Source organism: Pseudochaenichthys georgianus, chromosome 3 (genome assembly GCF_902827115.2).
Source record: "Pseudochaenichthys georgianus chromosome 3, fPseGeo1.2, whole genome shotgun sequence".
Lineage (NCBI taxonomy): Eukaryota > Metazoa > Chordata > Actinopteri > Perciformes > Channichthyidae > Pseudochaenichthys > Pseudochaenichthys georgianus.
In genome coordinates, this window is record NC_047505.1 from 10,895,743 (window position 1) to 10,916,205 (window position 20,463).

Sequence of the window (20,463 nt, forward strand, 5' to 3'; positions counted from 1 at the left end):
ATTTGTGGCAGAGTGCTGTGGCATAGCTAGCGTTTTATTGTGCTCTTCAGTCATCTCATGGATCTGACATATGTTAACAGCCTTGATTAGTGTTAAATCACAGTCTCTCAGGAGCACTTTCCTTAAGTTGTCATTACTGATACCACAGACCAGTCTATCTCTGGTTAGTTCTTCATAGAGATTCCCAAATTTGCAGCTCTTTGCCTTAATCCTTAAAGCACTGACATACGATTCAATTGACTCACCGATTTTTTGATTCCTTGTATTGAACTTGTGTCTTTCCATAGTGACATTTGTTTGAGGGTTACACATCTCCCTAAATTTCCTTTTTAGACACTCCGGGTCTTCTTTAGACTCGGCATGAGTGATGATGGGCGCATCCTCGCCAGGACCCCTCACTTCAGCCGCATAGACGAAAGACCTCTCGCGCTCGATGGCCTCTGATCCCGCTATATTGAGGAGAATGTATGAACAATGTATGTATGCTTGAATTTTAAAACCTTAATCCAAACATTGGATAAAGCCAGATTCCAAATAATATATGTGTATTTGTTGACGTATTAGAAGGAAAGTTTGTTTACAGTAAAATAAATGAAACTGAAAAGCCTGGTGTATGTTATTTAGATTGTAGCAGAGATGTCTCCCTCATATTAGGAAAAAACACTCGGAGAACACCGCCTTTAAAGATCATGTTGTATGCCAGTTGATTACTTAAAGGGGCCCTTGTGCTTTTGAGTGTTTTCCTTTTCCTGTATTCTGTAGGTTTTAGTGCATGTCAATGCTCTGCAAAGGCTACAATCACTGTGGTCCCTCCAGAGGGAGTGTCTTCACTCTCCCCCTCCTGCCTGAAACGCCTCCATTGGACTCCTTTGTTTACTTCCGTAACATAATGACATCACTATTAAACAGTCGTGCTTCTATTGCTATTGCTATCACCTATCACGTACAATAACACATTGTACGTGATAGGCTCTGGTTTCAGACAGAGGGTGAAAAGAGGTGCTGCAGCACAGGCAGTATGAGAAAAATAAAGAGCTTTTTCAACATTAAAGCTTGTAAACATGGCCCAGTAGAGGCACTAAATCCACATATGAACCTGAACCTGAACATTTGCATAATAGGGCCCCTTTAAGTTGCAGGTGGAATGTGTTGTTCCCAGCCTCCTGCTGCAAAGAAATAGAGGGCAGCATTGGACCTTTACTACTGGATCCAGACAATGTGTAGTTATCAGTAGTTAACAACAGTCGTACTACTGCTTAACAGCAGGGTAAGACTATGTACAATCCTATTGTACAAACACATTTAATTTCCACAAAATGTTATGTTTGAATATGCAATAATGCATTATCCAACTCTTATTTGTGCAGAAATAAGGAGGAATCTTCAGATGTGACAGAAGAAGTTAGTTATATAATAAACAACTTTGGAATGCATTCCATTTGTAGGAAAGAAGACATGCATAGAAACATCTCAAAGACTCCAAATTGATGGGTGTACGAAAAAACAGTGTTTTAACGTGTAGTGTCTCTTGCTTTGACTCTGACTCACCTCTCCCTTCGCAGATATGACGTGCAATCTGTACCCATGCGTAAACTATAGCATCTTGCCATTGATGACTGAGCTAAGTGGAGCAAGGGCTGACCAGAAGGAAATGATGAAACTCTTCTACGTGAGGGATTCATGCCCACAGCTCTTCGGTTACAACAGTGAAGTCAAGAAAGCCTATATAAGGTGAGACCCTGTGTGTGCTGCTCTGGACACAAACCCATTCATTATCTCTAGCAGGACTAAACCTGGGGGGGGGGGGGGGGGGGGGGGGTCGTGTGTGCATCTATTTCAGCCTAATATCTTTAGTGTGTACACTTTTCTGTTATACTGTGTATAGCCATGGCTCTAGGCAGGGGCGCCGCCAGGGATTTTGGGCCCCATGAAAATATATCACATTGGGCCCCACCACCAGGCACAGGCCACTTTGTTTATAAATTACCTCGAGGGCCGTATCAAATGGTCTAGCGGTCCGTATACAGCCCGGGGGCCGGAGGTTCCCCACCCCTGCTTTAATATAATAACATTAGTATTAATATCATAGCCAAAATGTCTGTGATTAACATTTTGTTTACAGACTGATCACTCAATGCTTCAAACTGTCCATCATCCTAAATAGACTAAAATCAGTTTTTTGTTTTATATAGATCATTGGCTATGTGGGAAAATACTGTGTTTGAAATGTATCATTTAAATTAGATGTTAGCTTTTTGTTTTATATATATATATATATATATATATATATATTGTATTCCAGTCTCCCTTCAGATATGTTAAGTGGCATGTCATTCAACACAATGCTGCTCACCTCCTTCAGTTTGGAGAAAAGCTGGTTCAGGTTCAGCCTTATGGGGGGACAGGGCTGCTGAGCCTAGATGGATCTGTTGGACCTGGCATCAGGGGGAGGGACAACTGATTTAGTATGAATAGGCGCTAAAAATGTGCCTGCATTTATTAAAGGTAGGGAGGTAAGAATGGAGAAACCAGCCTGAGTGCGCTAGAATTTGAAAATACACAACCGAAAAAAATCTGCCCCTTCCTTCAGAGTTCCTTACAGAGCCCCTCCTCCAACACACACGAACGCGCACATGACCAATGAGGGCACGAGATAAGCTTGTGCACAGATGTAAGGCTGACAGGCAGGGAGGCCATCCAGTTATTTTAGCCGGGCCAGCTCAGATGATTGGTCGTGCTTTTTACAGCGCCACAGCTTCCACAGATGACATGTTTGTATTTATTTATTGTCAAAGCACTTCATATATTCATTGCTATCGGGACGTTAAGAGCATTCCATGGAATATAACAACGTGTTTCTGAAGTGAATTACCTACCATACCTTTAAATGTCAGCTAAAAGAGCAGTGAAATGAAAGACCTCTGCATTTTCTATAAAGATATTAACAGTACTTAATGTCAGCTTAGTAAACAAAAAAACATTAGCTAACAGAATCATTTACACCACTCATGGACCACACCCACCTTTTCTTGTGAAAACTGGGTGACATACTGTCGCCCTTTAGTCCCTCTCTCTTGTCTTTCTCTTCTTTTCTTAGAGCCTGACTTTGTTGGTCGTTAGGCTAAGTACTAGCATCCCTCCTCACCAGTGTTGGGCAAGTTACTTCCAAAATGTAATATATTACATATTACTCTCTTTTGAAAGTAATAAGTTACATTACAAAATTACTGTCTCTGAAATGTAATGAGTTACACTACTTTAGTTACTTTTCTAGTTACTTTCACCAAAATAACCGCAAAAGAATGGCTAGGTATTTTAAATGCTAAAATGTAGTTTAGTGCAGCTCATTATACATCCAGTGAAGGGCGATGTGGTATAGCATAACAACTGTGTAGGCCCTTAAGGCTACTAACAACTTGTATTACACGGCTTAGTTGAATACTCGATTCTGATTGTAAATTCTTAACATGTGACACGTTGTTAATACAGTCGTACAGACCACTGTCAAGGACTATAATGAAGGTTGCTAAGGAGGATCAAGAAAGAGAAAGGAAAAGAGGTTAAAAGACGGAGTGCTGGACGTCAGATAAATCACCAGGAGAAGGCAGAGAGGAAGTAAACAATAACAGGACACGGAATGGGCTCTGTAGTGTGTTTAGTATATGGCCGTGTGCAGGCCCAGTTCCAGAACAAAATGACTCAGGGTGAATCTGAGGTTACAGGGGGCGCAGCAGTAGCAGGTTTACATGAGCAATAGTGGCCGGCAACAGCAATGAAAAATAGCATTGATGGCCCCCAATGAACAGATTATGGCATTTGTTATGTTTTGAAACCAAGCAAGTGAGAACATTTCAAGTGAGTTAAAAGTGCAATCCTGAAATATCTCATATAGTCCAAAGTGGACTGTGGCAAAGAAAAGCACAACAGCTTCAAAACTGTACTGATAAAACAAATGAGAACATATTGTAAATCAAGGCAAATATTATTTGAACCAGCTCATGGTTTGAAATGGCAAACATTGAAAAGCAAAGGTATTATTAAAACCATGTAGCCTACTAAACATCACTTTGGTCCCATCATATACTCTGGGAAGAGAGTATTTACTGTGCTTGAAAACTGGATCACATCATCATGTGAGGTTGACTTTGTGTGAACATTTCAGCTGCAACATTAGCTTGTTGATAAACTTGGGATATGAGATATTTGTGTAGCCATTCGTGGTGAAGGCATCTGTGCTATTGTATGCATTATTTTTGACCCAACATTTCTACAGGCATGGCAGAATATGGCACTATTTTCACATATTCTAGCCCTTGTCTATTTGTATACCACGAGCTGCAAAATGACCACCTAACCCCACTGTACAGGCGGGTACTTGTTTAGATTTACCTGAGCAGGCTCTGTTTTGCCGTGGTATCCTGGCTGGCACCTGCGGGCCGCAGAGAGGCGGCGTAGTTTCGGGCAACGAAGAGTGCTGCTCCGGGGTTGAGGGCGGCGAGTCAGGCGGGAGTAAACTAGTGTCCACAACGGAGGGTAACGTGATGTCCCCATCTGACCTGTTGCTGCAGTCTGCAGTAGATGCAGTGTTGCTGGCGTTTAGTGATGTTTGCTTTAACCATTTTCGTATAAATGATTATCCACAGATGTGTGTCACTGCTGTGGAAGCACTTTGGAAATGATGCACGCGCAGCGGAGCAGGTCACGCGCACCTGACACAATTTGTTGTTAGTATTTTTCGCTCCGTTCTCTTTGTGGAATAGAGGGTGAATAACATTCAACTGCCCCGAAGATCCCGACGCGAAGCCTGAAGGGTAAACACCAGGTTTACTAATCTACCCGCACAATATGTCTGGTGTCGGAATGTCTCGCTATGTTAGTACATTGTTAAAAAACAAAACACCATTTAATTTCGGGTTAAAATGTGTTGTAACTGCGTTACTGAGCATTGTAACGGGTAATATATTACCCACATTTCATTAGTAATGCGTTACATTACTTCGTTACAGCAAAAAGTAATATATTACTGTAACTGCGTTACTTTTGTAACGCGTTACACCCAACACTGCTCCTCACATGCTTTCACTCTCTGCAAGTGCAGGTGCCGCACCGCGAGGCAGGACCAAACCATTACATGTAAATAGAAGGGGGTGTACAGAGGCTTTGGGTAATTAATTTTTGGAAGAAAATAAGTTAAATGAATCGTAAGTTTAGTGAGTAATTTATCAATATAACGTTCTATTAATGTTAATTATTGAGGATTGATGAAAGGTTACTTAGAAAATATATATATTTTGATTTTTTTTTACTTGTAGTTCTGATACCGTCCACTAGACTCCGGCACTGAGGAACAGCAGAGTGCGGGTTGACAGGGGTCTGTGTTGACATTCCCCTTATTGTGGAATAAGGGGAATGCAGAGACTGGCTAAGTGTTTTAGGTTCAAGTTAGACAACTAATGTCTGGGTTAGTGTTCATGACTTCGTGTTTATGTCATCTTAATGGTTAATCTCAATGCACACACATTTTCCGTGCTTTCCAATAGTTTAAAATAGTTTTATTCCATTGTTAAATAACCTATTAAATACAAACATGCCAGTGCCACTTGTAAAAATTAAATAACATATCTGTGAACTGATATTTTTTTAGTGAGCTTATTAGAGGATGTTCCCTGAAAGATTGTAAAATGTAATATATTTGTTAATAATTACATACAATACATGGAATTTGTGTGTGTGTGTTCCAAGTGAATCTGCGGCCCCCTGGTGGCCAGTACATCCATTATGTGGCCCCCACCACCATCAAAGTTGCCCATCCCTGAGGATAAAAAGAGGACAGAAACAATGACATTTTGCCACTCAACATGACAAGTAATGACTAGTAAAGGCGCTATATTGACCTCTTCCTCTCGTGTTAGCTCAACACAAGGATGCAAAGAGAGGGGCGAGGATGGATACATTGTGTTCATCAAAGGGATACCCCCATGAATTTTAATAATAATATCACCTCAACTGTTGTATATTTAAAGAAGTAGTAGTTTATAAGATAACCTCCTGATGTTGGTTGCTGATAAGAGATACATTGATAACGTAATAACTAATACAAAAATGATACATAAAGACAAAACTCTTTATTTTGTATTACTGAGAGAATAGACTAAGGGGAAAAAAGCGAGTTCAAAATTAAATTAGTAGTAATTTCCTTTGGTAATGTCAGGATGATATTATAGGACTAATAACAATACTGATAAAGTCATAGTTGTATATATTTTTTATTTGAAATGTAAAATAATTAAAGCCTTTTGATTTATAAAGACAAAATAAATGAAGTTACCAAAGTGCTTTCTTTAGAATGTACTGACTCAGGAGGACCTAGACACATCATCTTCTTTCATTAGGAACGTATATTATGAACTAGTCGGCTGCAGTCGGTGATGTCCTTCCTGTGTCCACAGGAATACGATGGCCTAATCTACAGGGAAACAATGATGTAATCATGTGATTATTAATATTACCAGTGATGCTGTTTCCAAAACACCTAATCTTAATGTCCCAAAAGATCAGCTGACCATTCAATAAACATGATTGGTTACAGGGCTGTTGTCCCTCCTGGTCTCCTCTAAAGTGTTTCCCCTGTGAACAAGACTCGTACAATTTGTTGATGTGTTCTTGCAGAGCGGAATACAAGATAATCCATAACATCATCGAGACAACCCAGCTGGAGCCAGGAGACTCCACGATCTACGACATGAAGGCCTTGACTCTGAATGTGGTGAACATCAGTGAGGCCAACATCAGTAGGGCCAACCTCACCTTCAAGATAGGCGCTCCGCAGGTACACACGCTGTAATAAGATGCTGCTGAGGAGTTCAGAGGAAATGGTTTTTTTACTTTTGTTTACTAACACACTTTGTCCTTGAATGTTCTTTGCTTAAAATACAAAAAATAATTTATTTACAGGCAGTATATTAAGTAAAACAAAACAAAGGAACAAACACGCCTTATTGTATGCCTTAAATTCTGATATGTTCTTTATAATTAACAATAACTAAAATAGCAGCCTGAACAATTATTAAACAAATTAATATGGACAAAATAGCATTGATAATGATCATGATAATAATGAAAACAACTAAAAAATATTTAAATAAATAATAATTAAAACAATAATTCAATGAAAATCGTTAGAAATATATAATAATAATAATAATAATAATTATTATTATTATTATTATTATTATTCCTATTATTAGAGAGTATAATAACAAGGGAAACACCACCATATTTAGATTTCGATTTGAAGGTCTTCTATCATGCAAAATGCACTTTCTGATGTCCTTTATACATAAATGTGTGTCCCCAGTGTGTCAGGGAACTCACAAAGTGTCAGAAAACACAACCCTCTCTCTTTTTCTCCGTACTCAAATCTCTAAAAACGGGGCTGCAACGGAGCTGATCCAGATTTGCTACCGATATGACGTAATATCGGAAATATGGGCTGGCTTTACGCTGACGGTCCTATCAGAAACGTCAGAATCAGAAAAAATCTGCGAAATTTTTTGGAAGTAATATGATCTTTGTTTACATTAGCAAGCATTGCTAACACTCAGAGCTAACGCTGTACTGGAGAGAGTATGTGTAAAAAGGCAGGAAATAAAAAAAGGAACTCACCTTGTAGTAAACCTGCAAGAGAAAAAGCATTTGAGCTCCAAACTGTTTCAGAAATAATCCTTGATGTGGTTTGGAACATGATATGGCGTTTAGCTGTATCTTGTAGAATTCTGATCAGGCACAAGCTCCCCCTCCTCTTTTTCTTTTTTTTCAAGCTAAGGACCCAGAATCAGCGTTTCTCTAACAGGCCTGAAATAGAGGGATATGAGGGATGTCTAAAATGCATGATCTGTTTGGTATTTCGAGCAAAACATTTTTTACATATTTTTATATCTCTGAGACCCTAAATATATATCTAAAAAGAGCATGATAGGAGATCTTTAAGCTGATTCCAAGAAGGTGATACTGTATAAAGTGAGCTACCTCCAAATAATGCCATCATAAATGGGGATGACTAAGAGTCCTTGATTTGAACATGTTAATGTCTTTAAAGTCTTTTAAATCTTTTAAATGTCTTTAAAGGCTGATGTGGCCTTACACTGCGTTCAGTTTGACCCATCTTCAGATTTACAATGATTTTTCTGTCCGTTTTTAGTGTTAACCTCATCTTCTTTTAACCCCTCTTAGCTGCTGCCGGAGAACATGTCGTTTATCCCTGACATTCGGCTGCCTGTAGATGCCCTGCGCGCCATCCCAGAGGGCGAGAGGGTTATTGGGCTGGTCAGCTACATGCATGGCAGCCAGTTCCAAGTATAACCTTTATCCTATTGTTGTTACATTGTCCATGTAGTCCTAAAACACTAATGCTTGAATCATGGTCATCTTGGTTCATTATCGGTTTGAATATATGAACTGTATACATTTATAAAGAGAAACTGTTTCCCAGGTCAAACAGGAAGAGATCTCATCAGTGGTTCTCAGGATAGAGCTCCAGGGACAACATCGCCTTCAGGATCTGAAGACACCAATCACCATGACTTTCGGTATTTCTCCAAACGCAAGATTGGATGTAAGTCTGTCTTTGCACGAGTTCTTGTCTTCACTCTCTTTGGTTTTCACGCGCCAGTATAAATGCTTAGCCATGCCTACAAGGTTGCACGCAATCAGTGGTGAGAAGTAACTAAGTACATGTACTCAAGTACTGTACTTAAGTACCATTTTGATGAACTTGTACTTTACTTGAGTATTTCCATTTGATGTACTTCTCCCCCACTACAATTCAGAGGTAAATGGTGTACTTTACCTCCACAACATTTATGTAATACCTTTAGTTACTTTTCAGATGTGGGTGAATGATGTAAAATATAACCAAGTGTTAAATCAGACTTTTTTCATTTCATTTCAAACCTTTATTTATACAGATAAATCCCATTGAGATCATTGATCTCTTTTTCAAGGGAGACCTGCTCAAGTAGTTCCACATGAAACATAAAAACATAAACAGAACAACAAAAGGACATCATACAGCATCGTTTACATAATTATCCACATAAACAGGTACAAATAGCTTCCGATTGACTAGCATCCAACCGAGCTTTAAAAACATTTAGTGGCACCAGATTGTTCAGTTTCCATTTAATTTGCAGACTATTCCAAGACAGAGGAGCTGCATCTAAAAGCTGTCTTCCCTAAGACAGTCCTAGCAGTTGGCACATTTAATAAAACTACAGCATCCGATCTCAGGCAGTAGCCACTTACAATTTTCCGTGAGATCAGGGAGCAGATATAAGATGGAAGTTTCCCTAGCATGGCTTTGTATATAAACATGTACCAGTGACTGAGCCTCCGTACAGTTAGTGAAAGCAAACCAGCCCTTGCATACAGGGTACAGTGATGGGTTAATGCTTTACAGTTTGTCACAAATCTCAGTGACTGTGATACGCAGCATCTAACTTGACCAGGCAATGGGCAGGTGCATTCATATAGACCAGATCCCCATAGTCCAGCACAGGTAAAAAGGTCACAGTGACTAGCCTTTTCCTGGCCTCAAGCGAGAAACAGGACTTGTTTCTGAAAAAGAACCCTAGCCTAACCCTCAGTTTTTTAAGCAGGTTATTGACATGAAGTTTAAAAGTGAGACAATCATCAAGCCAGATACCAAGGTATTTGTAACAGGCAACAACTTCAAGTTTTATTTCTTGCGTAGTTACAATATCTAAAACAGGCTCTGGTGTCTTTTTATCTTTAGAAAAGAACATTACCTTGGTTTTCTCAACATTTAAAAGAAGCTTTAGTTCAGAGAGCTGAGTCTGAATAGTGTTAAAAACAGCCTGTAATTTAACACCAGCCTCCTTAAAGGTGGGGTAGGTAAGTTTGAGAAACCGGCTCGAGATCGCTAGAATTTGAAAATACACAACCGGAGAAAATCTGCCCTTCCTTATAAAGCCCCTCCTCCAACACACACAAACGCGCACATGACCAATGAGGGCACGAGATAAGTTTGTGCACAGATGGAAGGCTGACAGGCAGGTAGGCCATCCAGTTATGTTAGCCGGGCCGGCTAAAATGATTGGTCGTGCTTTTTACAGTACTACGGCTTCCACAGATGACGTTTTTTTATGGATTTTTTGTGAAAGCACTTAAGATATTCATTGCTATCGGGATGTTAAGAGCATTCCATGGAATATAACAAAAAGTGTATCTCGAGCCGGTTTCTGAAATGTACCTATCCCACCTTTAATGGAGGGACCTGCACAGTACATCACGGTATCATCCCTATAAAAATGTAAAGTAGCTTCATCCACATTTTCACCTAAACTGTTGATGTAGATGGAGAATAAAAGTGGACCTAAAACAGAACCTTGAGGAACACCATTAGCAATGTTCAACCACTCAGAAGACAGCCCATCGAAGTGAACACATTGGGACCTTTCAGAGAGGTAGTTTACAAACCACCCCACTGCATGGCTGGACATGCCTATACTGGCTGCTTCAAAATGTGATGATCGACGGTGTCAAACGCTTTGGAAAGGTCAATAAATAAAGCTGCACAACTCTGCTTATTATCGAAAATACTCGTAATGTCATTCACCACTTTCATTGTGGCAGTGATGGTGCTGTGTTGCTTTCTGAAGCCTGACTGATGTTTAGACAGGATGTCATTTGTACATAAAAACACCTTTACCTGTTCACTCACTAGGCGTTCAAGAACCTTCGCCAGAACTGACAATTTAGAGATTGGCCTATAGTTATTTAATAAGGTGGCCTCCCCTCCTTTTACCAAAGGCAGGACATATGCTGACTTCCACACTTTTGGAATTGTGTTAGTGCTGAGGGAGAGGTTAAAAAGACTAGTGAGAGGTGGAGCAATAAAATCTGCAGCTATCTTTAAAAAGAAAGGTTCTACGTTGTCCGGACCAGCCGGTTTCTTAGGATCTAACTTGGTTAAAGCTTCACTCTAGGTGGAACTTTATTTCCACCTGGAGTGAATTCAAGTCATTCAAACTAGCTGCACCTTTACAGCTACAACACTTTAATGATCAATAATGATAAAACATATCATATATATTATTCTGAAATTGACCAATCTGCACAATGACTACTTTTACTTGTGGTACTTTAAGTATATTCTGATGCTAATACTTGCGTTCGCCCCCCACTCAATTTGTTTTTACAACGTCTCGTGAGTAATGTGCAGTACTGGAGTCCAACAGTTTGGCAGCAGCTGCGGGACAGTAGCCTGCGTACTGCGTAGCCTTCCCTGCCCTGAAGAAGAAGTGATCCTTCGTTAGCGTGAACAGTCTGCTTTATGCGCTCCGCAGTAGCCCCCGCTACGAGGCTCCGGCGACTTGACAGTAGGCTACATGGGCGTGCTCCACTAGCACCATCCCCCCGGTCAAAAACTTCAAAAGTCAGGGCTATATATAAACATCGCTGGCCACCGAAAGTGTCTCTAGGAATAATGTTGGCCCTTGGACAAATGTAGTTGGTGATCCCTGATACACAACAACCCTAAATGACTCAATTATTTAAAGGTGGGGTTGGTAATTTTGGAGAAACCAGCTCGAGTGCGCTAGAATTTGAAAATACACAACCGGAACAAATCTGCCACTTCCTTACCGAGCCCCTCCTCCAACACACACGAACACGCACATGACCAATGAGGGCACGAGATAAGTTTGTGCACGAGATGGAAGGCTGACAGGCAGGTAGGCCATCCAGTTATGTTAGCCGGGCCGGCTAAAATGATTGGTCGTGCTTTTTACAGTATTACGGCTTCTACAGATGACATTTTTTTATGGATTTGTTGTCAAAGCACTTCAGATATTCATTGCTATCGGGATGTTAAGAGCATTCCATGGAATATAACAAAAAGTGTATCTCGAGCCGGTTTCTCAAACTTACCTACCCCACCTTTAAATTACTAATTGTTCAGTCAATGATCATGAGTATGAACGTATGAACACGTTTTATTTAAAGGTCCCATGTCATGGCCATTTCTACTGATCATAATTCCATTGTTGAGGTCTACTAAAATAGATTTAAATTGTGCAATTGTCCAAACTCACATTGGTTTCTCATACCTCTGTATCGTATGTGTATTCACTCTCTGTCCTACACGGCTTGTTGGAGCTCCTATAGAAAATCACTTTGTTACTTTTGTCGCGCATCACATTCAACCAGTCTCTTCCCTACATTTGGGCTTTATAAGTATTTCACTGAATGATGACTACTTGATTTGACCTTATCTTTGTGAATCTGTATGTCACATAGGTTTTGGTCTGCTTTCAATGTTTGGACATTGTTTTCATTGTTCATTCATTCATTTGTTTTTCAAGACCTTGTTTTAAACGTATTTGCACATCACTGGGATTAACAGTTTCTGTCCTGCAGCTAATATAGCCCTACTCCCAGACAGAACAATCAACCAAACAAAGATGCCATATATTCATTGTGTTCATGTTCATAATATAGTATTAGTTTGTGGCATAATTTTGAACTGTTCTCATTCATTTTCAGAACAGTGCCACACTTAACAATTTAGCTTTAAAGGGGAATTCAAATAATTGATTTTTGATCGTTGTTTTTTGTTAAGCCTACCTTTAATCTATTGTTGGAGCCTGGGCGGCATGTGCCATTATTAACTCTAATGCAAATCTGTATTTTCTTATTCCTACAGAATGACACATACTTACAGTGTCACTATTTTGATGAAAATGGTAGGTTGAATATTCGTTTTTGCTTATATGTTGTATTTCACTGTTTAGATGATGTTTGGATAACACTGCATGTTGTCTTATTTATAATGTTCACATTTCCAGATTTCCTCTGGAAAACAGACGGATGTGAGACCAATAATAGCCAAACTTACATTATTTGCAACTGTAACCATGCAACACCCTTTGCAGTCTTATTGGTAGGAAAACCTTCTTCTTTTTTTACTGATTTGTCAAGACACGCATTTATTTATCCTCTTTGATCATATTTATTCATAACTATTACAGTACTGTATGAACCAGGTGTGAGAAATCAGTCTCTGATTTGATGCATTTTCAAATATAAGTGACAAATAATTTCCACCATTCTTTGTTTTTCTACAGATGAGAGACCCAATTGCAAAAATTCACTGGGAAATCCTGTCAATCATCAGTTACATCGGCTGCGGCCTGTCTGCATTCTTCACTGCTTTGTCCCTCGTGATATACGTCTTCGGGCGGTAGGTACATGTATTATATAAAACTCTATGTTGTCAAAGCACACAGAGGCAGATACACAGGGCATATCAACAAGATGTTGACTCTTGTGTTGCATCACATCCACATTGTTGGAAATAAGTTTTATATGCCAACAAAAGTTTGATTTTGAAGAATTGCCAGGGAATTTATAAAAAAAGGCGTATCTATGAAGTAAGGATTGATGCCATCTTGTAGCGATAATAATAGATGGTTGATTGATAGAATCGCTATTATTGAACCAAAGTCATGTATCGATACAATTCAACTGTCTGCAGCCCATTATCTTGTACCATTATCATTTTGCGGCTTTCTCGCTCAATACTAGTTCCTATTTCAATGTTGTTGTCATTAGCTGTTTAAATTTAAAAAGACACAGGAAAATAGGGTCCAGGTTTAAAAACACCAAATGTATCCTTTAAATATTTGAGCTAATTCGTATCTTTTGGTACAATAAAATGTATATATTCCAATGTTAGACTTCAGAGATGTTTCCATACCAGAATGTCCCTTTTCATGTAAAGCTTCATTCACATGATACGCAATTTGCTCTTTGGTCTTTGAGGTTGGGGGCAGAGCCTTGCAGTGAAAACAGCTAGTTGGGTTGCGTTTCTATGGTTACCTTCCCTACTAGCTTGTGCCACTTAGCACATCGGTCAACTGATTGGTTTTATGTTGAAAGGTCAGCGGTAAAAAGTGATCAAGTAGAAATGGTTACTATCAGTGCAGCGCTCTGTGACAATTTCTAGCAGGGTACGACATCAAGGATATCGCTTCTGCCAATGCGGGTGGATTGCCATAGAAACACAACGGAAACGTCAGCGCCAAGACGATTCTCAGTTTGTCATGTGAATGCAGCTTTGGGACGCAATAATGTATGTCTTAGATCACACGACAGGCAGATAGTAAAAGCTCTGACGGACATCTTATCTTTAAGTGCACATTGTTTTAGAGTAGTTTCTGCATTTCTTTATGGCCAAATGTCTAAGAACCAGTTTGATAGAAATGACTGTTGCATCTTCTTCTCCTATCACTTCCTCAGGAACCACCGAATGGATTACTCCATGTCCATCCATGTCTCTCTGAGCGGGGCCCTCTTTCTGCTCAACACAACCTTCCTGCTGACCGAGTGGGGGGCCAAAATAGAGATAGACTGGGTGTGTGTGTTCGTGGCGGCTCTCATGCATTACTCCCTGCTCTGCTGTTTCACCTGGATGGCCATTGAAGCACTTCACCTTTATCTCCTGCTAATAAAGGTTTTCAACACCTACTTCAAACACTACATGGTCAAACTGTCTCTCGCTGGATGGGGTGAGTGATGAAACGTCTGTGTTTACTACGTGCTGATGTGGTATCAGTGTCCGGTGACTAACATTAGTTCAACTCAGAACAGGAACAGGAAGCCCCGGACTAATAAAATAAACGTTTCTTGAGGAAACCCACCGAACCCAGAGTCGGCTACTGACGCAGAGGATAGCTTTCATAGGATAAAATCAAATAGAATATAGACTCTGTGATGCTTGCCTTATTTATGATAATAATAAAGTGGGTTTGTATGTTGGTGTTCGGATCAGGTTCAAACCCCACTGCAGTCAGCATGTCGTTGTGTCCCTGAGACATTTCCCACAGTATTGAGTATGTAAGTCGCTTTGGATAAAAGCGTCTAACACGTAACGTGTAATATTATGACATCTGAACATTGTTGGATTGTAAAAAAATAAAACTATTATTATTTTCTGTCATCGAACGCCATTTACCGCGAGTGTGTTTGTGTGTGTGTTTCAGGGATCCCTGGTGTAATCGTGGCAGTCTCTTTGGGAATGAGAGATTTGAAACAGTTGTATGGACTCACAGAAATGACTATGGCTGATACTAACCAAACTAACGCAATGTAAGTACATCATATCTGCTTTTAGTAAAAACTTGCTTTTATAAACAATATAAATTAAAGGCTTATAAAAAGAAATTGTGATCCATCACAATCACAGAGCATGATAACATGTGTCATATTTATAATGTGTATGTTCATGATGCATTTGTGTTACAAGGTGTTAACCATGTTCACACCAAATGCTTCACAACATCTCGTACATTAGACGAGAAATTATCAATTCTTATTCATATGACATGGTGTAAAAGACATGCAAAGTGTATAAAGTAGAATGAAAAAGGCCTTAAAATTCAAATGTTTTGGATGGAGAGACGCATACAGAGCTACCCTCACTTAGTGCACTGTGTGTTATGGTACACTTTACTTAAGTCTTTATGTTAAACTACACTGAACAAAAATATAAACGCAACACTTTTGTTTTTGCTCCCATTTCTCATGAGATGAACTCAAAGATCTAAAACATTTTCTATATACACAAAATAACCAATTCTCTCAAATATTGTTCACAACACTGAAAACATCTGTGATAGTGAGCACTTCTCCTTTGCCGAGATAATCCATCCCACCTCACAGGTGTGGCATATCAAGATGCTGATTAGACAGCATGATTATTGCACAGGTGTGCCTTAGGCTGGCCACAATAAAAGGCCACTCTGAAACGTGCAGTTTTGCTTTATTGGGGGGGGTCTGGGGGGGTCCGAAAACCAGTCAGTATCTGGTGTGAGGGGTAGGATTAGGGTTAGGGGTAGGGTAATGTTGTGAATTGAGTGGTCCATGGTGGTGGTGGGGTTATGGTATGGGCAGGTGTATGTTATGGACGACGAACACAGGCCACTCGATTCACAACATTACCCTAAACCTAACCCTAATCCTACCCCTCACACCAGATACTGACTGGTTTTTGGACCCCCCCAGACCCCCCAATAAAGCAAAAATGCACGTTTCAGAGTGGCCTTTTATTGTGGCCAGCCTAAGGCACACCTGTGCAATAATAATGCAGCTGTCTAATCAGCATCTTGATATGCCACACCTGTGAGGTGGGATGGATTATCTCGGCAAAGGAGAAGTGCTCACTATCACAGATTTGTGAACAATATTTGAGATAAATGGTTATTTTGTGTATATAGAAAATGTTTTAGATCTTTGAGTTCATCTCATGAAAAATGGGAGCAAAAACAAAAGTGTTGCGTTTATATTTTTGTTCAGTGTATATTCTGAATGTAGTCTGTCTTTCCCACAGCTGCTGGATCACCAATGACTCGTACTTCTACTCCTTGAACCTGGTGTATTTCACTCTCATATTCATCTTCAACTCTGGCATATTATTGACAGTGGCCTCGAACATCTGCAAGATGAAACAAGTGTCTCATGTCAGTTCGAAGCTTGGACAAGGGACTAAGGGGAAGATGGTGAGAGATTCCCAGAGGGTCAGAGAGACCTGCAGGAGATGCCTCACTGTGATGGGTCTCACCTTCCTGATGGGGACCACCTGGGGCCTGGCCTTCCTGGGATCAGGATATGTCAACCTCCCCATCCTCTACCTGTTCTGCATCTTCAACTCCACTCAAGGTCTGCTGCCACTTATGTTTGTCAGATGTTCACTAGCAAGGACTAATCCACAACAATATGTCAATTAAAGATTCACTCATAGAAGGTATTGGATGTTAAGCACTTATGAATGTAAGGGAAAGTACCGAGAGAAGATGAAAGGATGTAGGGAAGAAGGGGTGTAGTGGTGAAGTGATGAATGGAAGGTATGAGAGGTCATAGAGATGGAGGGAGGGGTGAGACATGAAGGGTTGCAGGGAGCGGTGAATGGATACAAGGAAGTAGGGAGGAAGGGATGAAGGATCTCAGGTGTGCTTCTGCCTGAACTAAATATGAGCCCCCAGACAGAATGAAACAAAAAAGATGCACCAGATGAAATAGAAAGAGAAGAGGGGAAACAGGAAGAGAGGACAAAGGGTACTCGGTAAGAAGGGATGAGGTGGTAGATTGATGAATGGATGAACAGAAGTAAGGGTCAACAAGTGGGAAAAAGGAATGGATGAGAGATGAAGGGATGTCGGCAGGGGTGTGTAGATAGATAGATTAAGGTATGTAGCGAGGAAGGGATGGTCGAAGGGATAGAGGCAAGGAGGGATAAAGGGTCAAAGGCATGAAGGGAGGGAGGGATGAAAGGTGGAAGGGATCTCAGGTGTGTGTTAATACAAACAACTAGAGAGTCCCGAGACAAAAAGTATGGCCCAGATTCAACGAATGGAAGAGAGGAAACAGAGGGAGAGAGTATGAAAGGATATAGGTAAGGAGGGATGTAGAGAGAAATATGTTGAAGAAAGGGAGGGAAGGATGTGAAATGAAGGGATGTCGGGAGGGATGAAGGGATTGAGAGTGGACGGGATGTAGGATCCCATGTTTCTGCCCAAACTAAAAACAAGCCCTTCGATGTTACCTATAATAAGAGAAAAAGTACTCAGAGGCAGAAAAGATGAAGGGATAGGGAAGGAAGGTGAGTAGGAGGAAGGGAGGGATTAGAGATGAAGCGATGTACGTAGGGATAAGGGGTTGATGGGATGCAGCATCTGAAGGGATGTATGGTGCGAGAGATAAAGGGATATAGTGGAGAAAGATGAGGCAGGAAAGGGAGGAAAGGGATCATTAGTAATAACAGAGAGGGGGGTTGTGAAATCAGAGGCACTTGAGGCAATGTGTTGACCATTTTGAACATAAGTTAATGAACTTCTTGTAACTCCATGAATGCTTCTGTCATTTCTCTGTCTCTTGTCAAGGTTTCTTTATCTTCCTGTGGATCTGCCTGTCAGCCAAGAAGCAGAGGAAGAGAGACATGGAGGACAGGCTGACATCCACTCCTGCCAAGTCTTCAGCAGTCAAATTTGATTAGATCCCCTTTCCTGCCATTGGTCCGTATGAAAAAGCTCTGATGTCATCATAGATAGCGTAGACACTCTGGTAATCCCCTTTCATGCAACCATCTCAGAAACAGGGGGTTACATATTGTAACCGTAGTCATATTTCACACAGGCTCCGCCCTCTACTGGACTCTATGGGTACTACTCTCTATCATGCTGTGCCTGCTTTCACCTACTGAGTTTACATAAACGTAGCCGGCCAATCGGGGCGAGCCTACCTGAATGCGCGCGCAGGCCCACAGTATATAAAGGCGGCTACACCCGCCGCACACTATCCAATACACTCTTCAGCGAGCGGACTAGGAAAGACAGGGCCCCCAGGTAGAGGGCTCCGCCTGTGCTTATATACCTAGGGTTACAATATGTAACCCCCTGTTATATTTCACACAGGCTCCGCCCTCTACTGGACTCTATGGGTACAGTGGACGGAGCCCCGATGTATACACGCCCTGTCATCAAACAACATCGACCCACCACACCGTCCCTGACCGGCTTTTGGCTAACATCCATTGCATCCCCACTTCCTCGTATCTGGTTGTAACCGTAGAGAAGTTGGGGCCGCAATTTGGATAAGGCACACTCACACACGCTTACCTCGTGTAGAGTGTGCATGGAAAAGATCTGTGCGGAGACTCCGTCTGGAGCCTACCGCGCACCATGTTCCCCAGGTCCCTCAGGAACATGGGAAAACATAAGTGCACCACGTCCCCCACACTCACACACGCTCCGTGTAGAGTGGGCATGGACAATAGTGAGGAAGGCTCTCCCAGCCTGCCTCCAGCCCTGTATGGGGCTGATTGCGCACCATGTACCGAGTCCCTCAGGAGCATGGGAAAACACAAGTGCTTTATGTCCAGGGGGGGTCAGACACCTGCTGACCCACAGCCCCCCCCCTCTCACCAGTCATGCGTTGCCTCGGCAAGCACAGACGACGAGAAGGAGCCAGACATGTCCAGGAGATAACATTTTATGAAGGAGCCTGGCGTAGACCAAGACGCCGACGTGCATATATCTTCTACACTCACGCTGCTGAATAAGGCTGTTTGACACAGCCCGTGTAGAATGCGCACGGACCCCAGTGGGGAGGGCTCTCCCCGCCCGTCCATAGGCATGTGTAATGCACCCGCATAGCCATCCTGTTAGGCGCTCTTGGAGAGAGCTTTTCTACCACACCATCCCCAAAGCAACAAACAGCTGTTCATGCGTCTAATGGCAGCCGTGCGCTACATAACATGATAGCGCACGCACTGGGCAGAGGAGGAGCAATTTAGATTCCCGTCTCTTTGAAACGGACATTATGGGGAATGTGGAATGTGGGGGAGAGATCACTCTTACTCTTGGGATAAATGCACTTGTTTTACTGAATGCATTTATACACACGTATCACTCTAGACCTAGAGTTACACTAACTACGTAACCCCACTGTTCTTCTGCGGAGGTCCGTGAACGCACCGCGGCCACTCTCACGGGGGCCGCGCCTCATAATGGGTGTCCAATTAACATCGTATGAAAACGGCCTTGCCGATCTCAACGAGACATTATGGGAAATGTGGAATTGTGGAGAAAGATGACACTTACTCTGGGATAAATGCCATAGTCTTTACTAAATGCATTTTTCACACACACACACACACACACACCACACACACACACACACACACACCACACACACACACACACACACACACACACACACACACACACACACACACACACACACGCCTCCCAGGATGATAGATGTGACTCTCTATTGACCCTGAATGGAGGAGGGACGCTGCAAAGCTTGAGCGAGTAACCCAGTCTCAGTGTCCTGCCCCTCTACTCTGTCAGTACACAGCTTTTGTGGGGCTTCCATTCCCCACAAAACTGTATTCAGGGGACATGCCAGCAATTGTGGAGCCAAAGCTAAGAAGCTGTAGTTTTCTCTGGTGGCCTACTCCGCTGCCAAAACTTTCCATAAGAAGGGAGTTTTGGCATGGGGGCTGTCACAGAAAAGGGCCGATTTTCTACTGAGGTCCTTGAACGCACCACGGCACGCTCCCGTGGGGCCGCGGCTCTGTCCTAATGCCGTAGCTTTGAAACGGACATTATGGTGAAAAGTGGAAATGTGGAGAGAGATGACTCTTACTCAGTGGCGGTTCTAGACCAATTTGACAGGGGGGGGGGGCACTGGGGGGCCAGTTATTTTCTGAGGGGGGCACAATAAATGCAGGACGAAAAAGAGAACTAGACAGTATGAAGTAATTGCGTATAAGAAAACAATGCAATACAGTTATTGGTATTTGTTTCAGTACACTTATTTATTTCAGATATATCTTATAGTTATTACTGTTAGCTTCAGCTTAAGTTATAGTGCAATTTTTGC